The sequence below is a fragment of the Paralichthys olivaceus genome, chromosome 21 (genome assembly GCF_024713975.1).
Source record: "Paralichthys olivaceus isolate ysfri-2021 chromosome 21, ASM2471397v2, whole genome shotgun sequence".
NCBI classification, from domain to species: Eukaryota; Metazoa; Chordata; class Actinopteri; order Pleuronectiformes; family Paralichthyidae; genus Paralichthys; species Paralichthys olivaceus.
This window is the reverse complement of record NC_091113.1, coordinates 2,490,213-2,500,984: the sequence shown is the minus strand read 5'-3', so window position 1 is coordinate 2,500,984 and position 10,772 is coordinate 2,490,213.

The following is a 10,772-nucleotide window of genomic DNA, read 5'->3' as shown; positions in this document are numbered from 1 at the left end:
ACAAATGTCAAAAACTCAAAATGATTTCTTCTTTAGAATATTCACTTTACAATTATAAAACCAGCAAATATACATTCTTAAAAATTACATTTTCTTAAAAATGCATCACCATTATGTTATTTAATGATATTGCTGTTCTAGATTTTAAATAAAATGTCTAAGTTCTTGAAATAATACAACCTTTAACCAACATTTCCTTGATCGATGCTCTGAGCTTTTCAGCAAAATAAAATGTCAGTGAAGAAGTCGAGCACAAACTTGTGTGTTCAATCAGACATTTATTAAATGAGTGTGTTAAAATTGCAGTTTATTCAGTTGTGTGTTTAGTTCATGGTTGCAATGTGTTCTGGTCACCAAGAAATAAAAAGGTGAAAGTTAAATCACATAAATTCGAAAATTAATTTTGAAAAATCAATAATTTCTGTGTAATATTAACATTTAAAGACTATCTATTAATTAGTGACTCTTCTTCGTCATCCTCACACTTCACAAAACACCACTCAAAAATACTTTGACTAATTAAATGTGAGCGCGGCAGAAGAAAACAAGACTCCGAGGAACGAGGGAGTCACAACTAGACACGTATTTCTGTAAATACTTACGTTCCTCTGAGGTAAAGATCCGGGAAACAAGACTCAAGTAAGAAAACCTTCGTTCTCATGGTGTCATTCGAATAATAAAACTGAAGTTGAAGACATAAATAACGGCGTAAATAAATCTCTGGATTGTTGCTGCAGCTGTCTGTGAATCCAACACTGCTCTTTGACAATGTATTTATTGTTAATGGGCGACACTACATCATGTTGTTATACTGTAGGAATAAGGTATGTGCATGGGCTGTAACATTAACTGAGTAGCACTGTAAATCATGGGCTGTAATATAAAGGGTTATCCAAAAGTGAAGCATCTGTTTTAGTCCCTAAAGTGAGTGAAACTAAAGTATTCTCCCGTTTAAACTCTCACTTCGGCCAAATCAATACAAAAAGGTCTATTTTTAGTTCGTTAACATTCTAAAGAATCGACTCGACTTCCCACCGCAAAACATTCTTTAGACTTAACTCGATTGTTTTCCAAGTTTGTGCTATTAAATCACGTTTCATTGCCGTGTAGTGAAAGCTAGAGCAAACACCGCCGACGTTTTTGCAGCAAATGTCAGCGCCGCGGTCTCCGGACTGACCTTTGTCTTTAAATGTCATCAGTGTCATCAGGACTGTCGTCAGGCCTGTGTGGAGCAGCAGTGCTCGTCTCAACACACTGTAAAATCATTATCGCTGTATGTTCACCACACTCACTGGTAGTTCCAGAGGCGTCTACCCACGTCTTGTTGTTATCTATTAATGTTTTTCTCAGGTTCTTGATACGTCAGAACGACTCTTAAGGGGAAGGGGAGCCAACGCGGAAACCTGCGATCTCGCAAATGACCATTAGAGGGCGACTACAACAATTGCAAAGTTTTGTTTTTATAGAAGTCTACAAGAAAATTACTTGATTTATGGCATTAGTGAACATTTTGCTCAGGAGCGTGTTCCTATTTAGAGTCTGTATGCGTTGGGGTTTGGATACCGTGTGATTGAAGCTCACAAACCAATGCCTCACGTCACTTGTGTCACGTAGGCAGCTGGCCCAGCAAGTCCGGGGTCAACCTGTGGTCTCCAATGTCCGATAAACCTCCAGCAGAATATATATATATATAATATATTGGAGATACTGTCAAGCATTTCTCAGTTCTTGAAGCTGCTCTGTATTTCTCTCTTCCTGTTTTTTCTCTGAAATGTGCGAACCCTCTGCTGATTTACTGAGTGTCAGAGAAGTTGTGATCTCTGGACTTTACAGACAGCCAGTGGCAGTAAAACACACTCCCCATATGTAACCCACCTCCTCCGCTAATGAAGCCCATAAACCAGACTGTTTGACAAGCGGCAAACACAGCTGAGCGAGCAGGCCGTTTTAATCGGGCCTCTGGAGGGAGAGCCTCACCTACGGGGAGAGGACCCCGGGACACTCGGAAATACATCAGGCACGACAGGGAGGCCCGGGGCCCCATGCACGGTTTGAACAGGGACCTCGACTGCACAGGTGCATGATGGAGTCACAGGGACGGAGGTCAAAGTCGGGCTCCCCCCCCTGCAAGATTGGAAATGATTTTGGCTCTTGTGCTCTTTCCTTCGGAGTCGAATCGTGGAAGTGAAAAGAATGATGTCGTCTCCAGTTGTGGTCACTGACCTCTGTTGTCACGGTGGCCTGGAAGGTTGTGTTTTTGGACCTTGTTTATCGCTGAGGCAGCCGAGCAGCTTTTGTAGGAAGAAATGTAAAATATCTTAATAACATAATATTTTAGAGGGTAGCTCAGCCTTGGTAGCAGTAATTACTGTAGTTTCATATCAGACCGAGAGGCCAGCTGTGATATATTATTGCCCTCAATAAATTTGTCTCTTCATTTGCTATTTTATTACCTGGTTTTATCTTTTTTTTTTCTCTTTTACGACTCCAGTGTTTAATTGCTACGATACTAAAGTAAATTTTACAACCGAAACACGCGGAGAAGATGTTATACCAGACCTGAACCAGGACCAGCCATTATCCTTGTTTATTTAAACAAACTCATTCCATTTCAGATGTCCTGAACTCTGTTACGCCGTTATCGCCGCAGGGTTCGGTTTCAACTGATATTAAGACATTTTGGAAATTGCAGTCAAGACCCAGGACGTTTTCAAAATCAGGGCTAATCCCTGCTATTGTGAAATATTAATCAATTTCACATGGTGCAAAGAAATCATTTAGGCAAAGAAAGAAAAAAATAGAGCTGTGAGATCCATTGGAAAATAAAGCAACAGATGCTGAACCACTCCGAGTCGCAGCCTGCCAACCGAGGGTTTAGGAGAATGATTCCCCGGCCGTTTTTTTCCCCTGATCTTGCAAGGAAAATAAAATCTCTCCTTGGCTGCAGATTAAGCATAAATAGAGGAGGGGGGTCAACCTTGCTTGTGCCTTTTCATCATAATTTATACTCCATCTGCCAGCTCCATCAGCACCTCAGAGACACCCTGTCAGTCAGTCCTCGTGGATATCGCAGCACCTTCTGATGCCCGATGTCCAAAAAAATACAGCAATCTGCTTTGAATTCATACGACGAGGTATTAGGGCCACGTTGAAAAAAAAAATTTGGACATTTTGATAATGAAGTATTAATATAACGAGAACGGTGTCACAATGTTATGAGCATTATTGTTCTGATCACAGAACCACAGAATTGAAGGAAGCTGCATCTTTTATGCAGGAGGAAATGTTTTCTTACATCTTGTTGTAAAATCACAACTTTATCATTTAATATTACAACTTTAGTCTCATAACATGGCGAGTTTCTTCTCAGTTACGACATTATGCTCATAAAAATGCGACTTTTTCTCCACACTAATGCAGATTTTTTTTTTTGTCGTTACAACTGAGATTTTTACAAACTGCTTCCAAAGAGCGGATTCTTTTGGACAAGGTGACAAAACAGATGTTAAATAACTGTGAGCAAAGACACAAGTAAATCAAAATGATGAGTTTTACTGTTTGTTTTGGTTTTGAAGTTACTACGACCAAAGGAGAATGAGTTCATGGCCCGACCTTCTTCTCTGGTATTTGTCAGCTTGTTGATGTTGACTTACTGCCACGTACTGGCCCTGCATGCTCGTATGAGCACTTGTAGTCAATTATGTGTTCTTGTCGGGATGGAGATATATGTGTGTGTGTGTATATATATACTGTGGATATATAAATATATATCCTCAGTAGCGTAGACAAGACGTTAAACTGGTTCTGTAGAGACAGGAGGAATCAGATGGCACCATATTCCTCAAGATGCAGATACTTGTGTGATCGTGGATCCAACAGGGAGACAACTACACTTGCAAAAAGTTTTTCTTCCTCCCTTCGGTGATCTTAGGTTTCGACACACCAGCCCATTTGGACAGTGCTCTGTTGTTGCTCACAGGAGGACGCATGTTTCTAATGGCGCAGACATCAGTGGTGTCCTGCGGCCTTTTGTCTTCCCCCTCACTTGTTGAACTTGTAACACGAAATCAGATGTTTGCGGAACATGTCAGATAGTTTTGGCGTAACAAACCCTCGGTATTTCAACTGGATCTATCATGTTGAACATTTCAGCGCAGCAGAATGTAATCCAAAAAAAATGTGTCATTACAGCTACGATTTGTTAAATTGTGCTAATTCTGTCCTTTGGGTTTCTCGTGCCTGTGGGCAATGAAATATCCCAGAAAATATTTGGATTGCAGCTGGATTGAAAGCAAAACATCCTCCCAACAGAATAAGACACATTTCAAATGTAGGGGTTGAATTTCAGAGCAGTATATTTAAGCGACCTGTTGACATCACGCGTGTTTATCAACAGAACTAAATGTGCCGAACACGCCGTCAGATAACGAAGGATCACTTCCTGGTCTTGGTTTCGTTTGCACGTTTTTTGCTTTTGTCCCCGTTTTGTCCCTCTCCCCCGTCAGTGTGTGAGCTGGCTGGGCGTGCCCTGCAGCTCAGGCTCCTCCCATCAATCTCCCTCCACACCTGTTAAACATCTGGAAATCTCCTCCACAGCTGTCGAGTTTATATAAAGACCAGTTCCATCGTCACGCCGCTGCCACAGCGTCACTTCACCTCCACCTGTTTTTTTGGTGCTCGGCAAAATCTGTCGATATCAGTATTGTATTGCATCAGAGCCCAACAATCATATCAGTGCCGCTCTGCTCTGGACGCTCTGTACTCTGGACCCCCCCACCCCCCCTGTCTTTCCCCAACCTTGGTTTGATATTCTTTCATCCCGCTGCACATTCATTGTTTTATTACTGAAATTCAGCTTGTGTTTCTATAATCTGTTCTGCACATTGAGTCCACTAATCATTGCACACACACACACACACACACACTCTCCGTGTACTCTATAAAACCACATGCATGCATACAAACCTGCACATATAAAGTATACAAAAGAAGCTAAGTGAAATTCAATGTTTTCCTGCCTCCTAAGTCACACGTGCTCCACCAGCTCTTTCTTTTCTCTCCATCCAATCACAACCTGTAAACCTCGCCTTGAGCCAATCACCCGTCAGCTGTCGAAGTTTAGAGCGTCCTCCCTCCTGTCGTTCAGCCGTCAGTTCAGTACCACCATCGGCGAACGCAAATGTCCGAGTGAGACGTGGAAAGACAAACTCTGGGTGAACTCCGTATCCGGTGTCTGAAAACGGCTTGAGTGACAGATCTTAACTCTGGATACCGGCTCATCTCCCTTCATCCATCCAGCCAGAGGGTCCTCATCAGACGTCCGTCTCCGTGTGCCATTCGTCATCATCACCAGCGTCCAGGGGAAGTCTCCCTCTATCCAAAGCACCTAGTTTCTCTATAATCTTTAAGTTCTTGACCTTCTATGTAAAGTTATGATGAGGTGCTATGCAAATTCATTCTACCTCTATATCATCAATTAGTGCGGTTGTCTCGCACCAAAGCTACACCGGCGTAAGCACTTAACCTCCTTAATTTTTGTTTGTTGCATTTTCGTGAAAGCTGCGATTTCTCCGTTAACGTCCTGATCAGCTATTTACAGACTCAGTGGGACATTTGCCTTCTCGTCTGCAGAGTATTTGGTCTTTTTCCTAACAAACCACATTTTACAACCGGAGTCCAATTGGCCCCCACAGACACACACCGCGCCAGTGAGTTTATAAAACCTTTGGTGTTTGGAGAACTCTTGAAATGCACTTATTGTTTGTTGACCTATTTACTTTTAATCATAACCCTGTTTTTGACAAATCACAGCTGCGGAGGCATCGAGCGAAGAAGTTATAAATTTCCTTGGACAGCTGTTCGACTGCAGAAAGACGAGGGAACACCACGTCCTCTGCATTCGTCTGCCAGGTGATCAAATCCCAGAGGAGATGATTAATGAGTCACAGGCCACAAACCAAGAGAGAAATCAAAACAATAATTCACATTTTACCTTTTTATTTTTTATTTGATCTTATCAGAGTCGCTGGTTCCTTTGTTAGCCACTCCCATTTTTCTATCGGTAATTAATAGTGAAACATGTTTGTGTTATATTTTGAATTTGGAACTTAGAAATCTGTTAGCCATCCATCCTGCAGAGACACCAGGAAATCAATGTTCCCAGCCACAGAAATGGTCCAACACATAACATCCTGTAAAACGAAGCTGATCTTGGTTTTTGTTTCAGATAAGATAAGATTTGTATAATTAATGAGTTCTGACGGACCCAGCTGGTTCCACTCTGTGTGGTGAGTTAAGTTAAACAGAGTCTGGCTGTGGTTTAAATAAGAAAGATGGACGACATTATACCGCAAGAAAAAAGGGGAGGCGAAGTCTTTCGATCGCCCCCTAGTGGCTGGCTGCAGTATAGGTCATAAACCTGAGTCTTATCCATGTTAGTGGATGGGACATAAACCAAACTTAAGTTAAAATCACATCACATTTTAGGTGTAGTTCTTATCACACCGGTTTTGTTTTTCAGTAAATTTTTTGACGCTTTAAGAAATGGAGTGAAACGTCGTGATCGACAGCTGCGACTGACTGACGATCAGTCAGACAGAGCGGCTCCACACCACGATCACTACTGTGCACATTCTGACTCCACATGAAATAAGATGGCGGCGTTCGTATCAAATATATTTGATCTTAGTTTCTGTAAGGTCGGAGGAAGCGGAGACGTGTCATCCATCTTTAGTCTGGTTGATAATCTCCCAGCACTTAAACTTTACTTCCTTTTACACAACACCAATAGCTTATACATCTTACAGGATACCTCTTGGTGCTCTTGATGTTGTGCTATCAGACAACAGTGGATTAAACCAAGTATGCTTTCCTCTTTGAACCTTCACCGCTTCACTCTCACACAAATGTGCTGTTGCTCTCTCTAGTTGCTGTCAGATGTGACATCCGATACTGCATCGCCACTAAACATGGCGTCCTACTCTAAGCCCCTCTGTGGCTGTGGAATATCTCACTGAGTGACGTGATGGAGCTCAGCTTAAAGAGGACGTGGGATGAGACAGAGCAGCAGGAGGAGGAGGAGGAGGAGGAGATGGAGGAGAGCCACTTAGGCGCTGACTGGCTGGCGACTCCAGCAGGAACAGGAGGCACCTGCACAGAGTCATGAGACAGCCTGTCCCGGGGCCCCGATGGAGACTTATAGGTGCTGTCACCGGTCCAGGGCCGTGTCCTTACTGTCACGCTGCATGATGGAGCCCAGAGAGAAGCTATATCATCAGGCTGTCTTTCCCACAGAGAGACGCACTCCCTCTTTTCACTGTGGCTGCAGTGAAGTGGTTTTTCCAAAGGTTGAATCTATTGAAAAGGATGGATGATAAGAATATACAGTGTGTGTGTGTGTATTTATATATATATATATAAATTAATACAAACAGCAGGACCCATTGGACGACACCAGCAACTCTTTTAGACTTTTCCAATTCTTTTGTTCCTTTTAATATTTAATGAGAAGGGCTGCTTTTGTAAGTTTTATAAGTTTTCCTCCTAAAGGTCTCAAATGTTTTCGTAAAATGAAAAGTGATGCAGGAAACTCAAAATAAACGAAATAAAAAAGTTTCTAATCCTTTGGGGCGATCAGACTGAACTTTCCGCAGCGTAACGATGATGTCATAATCTTTCCTGATTGGAAAATGATGCATTAACGCTTCGATAAATCCACAATGATTGATAGAATAATAACAAGTGTGAGATTAAAACACTCGTACGTCTAAATTTTCACTGTTTACGAACTATGACTTCAGTCTGATGCTGAGGAGTTAAAATCCTCCCGATATTAAATGTCAGAAAATTGAAAGACGCAGCAGTTGTTTGACGATGGAAACAGACTTAATGAGGCCTGTTCATTAATCAGGCTTCTGCTTCTTCCCAGTTGTGCGGTCCGGAGGAATCCCGGGCATGTGGAGTGTGGTTTTTAAGGAGTGCTGGAAGCAGCCACCTCTTCACTCTTAACAACACAATGCCGTCAACTCCCTGAATGATCCAGCTCCACTCTTCAGGATGACTGTGTGAAACCCATGGAGACACGCAGAGTCTGTGGCATTCTCCTTATTTAATTAATCAGGACGAGGTGAGATCAAACGGCCTCCGCCGCTCCCACGACTGGGAGGAGAAAATCCTGGAGGTGGGGAATTTCACTGGTCGGATTTTTTTTTGCAGCAGCAGAAAGTTTTTCTTTGCTTGTGATTGTGTTTTTCATTTAGATTCTTTTAAATAAAGTGATAAGTGATGATAACCAAACACATATCGGGGCCCTGCCCCTCTCCTGGTACATGTTGGGCTTTATTAGTCCAGATGCATGTGATTAAAAAGCTACGGAATGTAGCACAGTCCGTCGATTTCAACACTTGCGCTCCACTCCCTCATAAAAACCACTTGGTCTCACTCCCAGAGGTGACTTCAGGGCACGTTAGACACCATCCCGTTGGACTCTGAGTGCAGGTTTCACCAAGCGGCCTGCGGACATTCCTCCCAGAAGTCATCTGTGATTGTCGTCATGGGCTCTGAGATGACCTCATGATTACCGCGGTGATGGATGGTGAAAAGGCCTGAAGCGGTTGAACAGAATTGCTGATTATGTCAAGTTTTATCAGCTTTTTTTTTTTTTTTCCTTCTTCTTTTTGTGTGTCATTTAGTGTAAAGCAGTTCCACATTGATCCTTAATTGTTTGTTTGGTGTACGATTAAAATGAATCACACCTGTGAGTCTGAACCCAGCTTCATGTGTTTGTTCCATTGGCTTCAACTTCCTGTAAAAAGTCCAAACTATGCAAAAAAACAACACTGCAAATGATCCAGAACCTCATGACGCCTTTTGGTCGGACTAAATTTTGGTCTGAGGAACCTTTCACGTCTGATATTTTAGTTCAGACTAAACTGAAAAGTCTGATAGTCTGTGATGGCGTCCTTCACTGCAGCACCCATCAGAGTTCCAATCAGCCGCACAGAAATCCCTCTAGAAAGGAATCATTATTATTCTCAGCTGCAACAATCATGTGCATTTACAGACAATATAAAAGTTGCTGCGTGTCAAAAGTTATTGTGATCTTATCAAAGCTGTGTTTTTCATGACCCTGCACTGTGTTTCACTTCCTGCATTAACACCTGTGTGGCTGAAGATGTGCACGTGTCCACTTCGCCTATATCTGCAGACTTATGTGCCCAAGGTGTGCACTAAAACTTTAAATGAAAAACCTGTTGACACGTCCACAGGGACGAGGGGGGGGGGGGGGGGGGGGGGGGAGAGCTTGTGGGACCGCTGCTCTCTCCTCGGCTCAGCTGGCCCAATAGCTAACGGGCTGCCATGAGGTGTTTAATGGCTGTGTGAAGTTCCCACAGGGGGACGGCTGCTGGGAACATGGATGAATCTGGCCCCTTCCTCCTCCTCGTCCTCCTCCTCCTCCTCCTCCTCCTCCTCCTGCTCCACAAACAAAGCTCCAGCCCAGTGATGGATGAAACAGGCCGGAGCCTACCTCGGCCTTATTTATGGGAGCAGAAAGCACTCTCCCCGTCTGTCCACACACGGCGCAGTGAATACCATTACATGTTTTGGGAGGGGGGGGGGACATCTGACATTGAAATGAACTACACGCTTGTAACAGTTCTTCTGGAGATGGGAAGTGATTGCAGTTTGTAATATGGACATTCCAGAGGTGGAAGCGAAACAGACCACCAGAACTATCCTGGTCTGTTGTTCCAATCATGGAGCATTCACTGCAGCGGCACTGAGCGGGTATTTGGTTGATAGGAAATGAACATTATACCTTTGTGTGATTGTTAAACTTCTAATTCTAAACAAGTCTAATTTGAACTCTAAACAGGCTACCTCCGCTCCGACGTCTTGATTTCTAGTATTGATGATGATTGACGGGCTCTGGGATTGACCTTGAGCTGATTCAATAATCCTGAATGAATTGATTCGGCCATGTTTAAAGTGTTGTGGCTCACCGGCGGCGTTCCAGTTCCTCTCGAAGGTGTTAGACGAGGCTGAGGTCGGGGGCTCTGTGCAGTTTCTACAGGAGTGGACATTATTATCTAAAGCGTCAGTGTTTGCAGAAGCTGTAAGATATTCTCCCGTGTCTCCGTGTGCATGGGTGGTGCCTCAAACTGGGACCTGGAGTCTCAAGGAGATTCTGCATTTTCTGGACAACACAAGAGGAGGCACAAGTGGCTCTCCACTTCTGGAACAAGTGTTGTTTTTAACTTGGTGGAATGTAAGATAACAAAACACTGAAGTTTAATCAGAAAAGTATGAGCGGAATTGTAAATTGTGCTGCACTTGCTTATGAGTTCCAGTTCAACGCTTCAATAAGTGTTTCATCACCTTCCAGGCGGAGACGGAGTCTGAACCAGACGCAGAACACATCATTCATGTCGCAGCCATTGGAGGGAAAACACTGTCTGTGCTCGGTGATTAACTGTTGACACAACAGCAGTCAGGTTTAATCCTCTGGATATATTTTTGAATGTGCTTCGTTCGTGCCAGGTCGCGACAAAATATGATTGATCGTGTCATAAAGAGCTCGTTCCCATTGAAGTAGTTGTTTTTCAAGAAGGTGTTTGGCCTTGATGTCTGGCAGCCACACTTCAATTGGCACTGAGGCATGTTATTCAGATTTGGTGGATTGAAAAAATAAAAAAAATCTTGATTTCTGTGAGCAAAATAGTGCAGATGTGAGCAAGTTTTCTTCCAAAGTCAGTGATACACTGTGGGTTTTC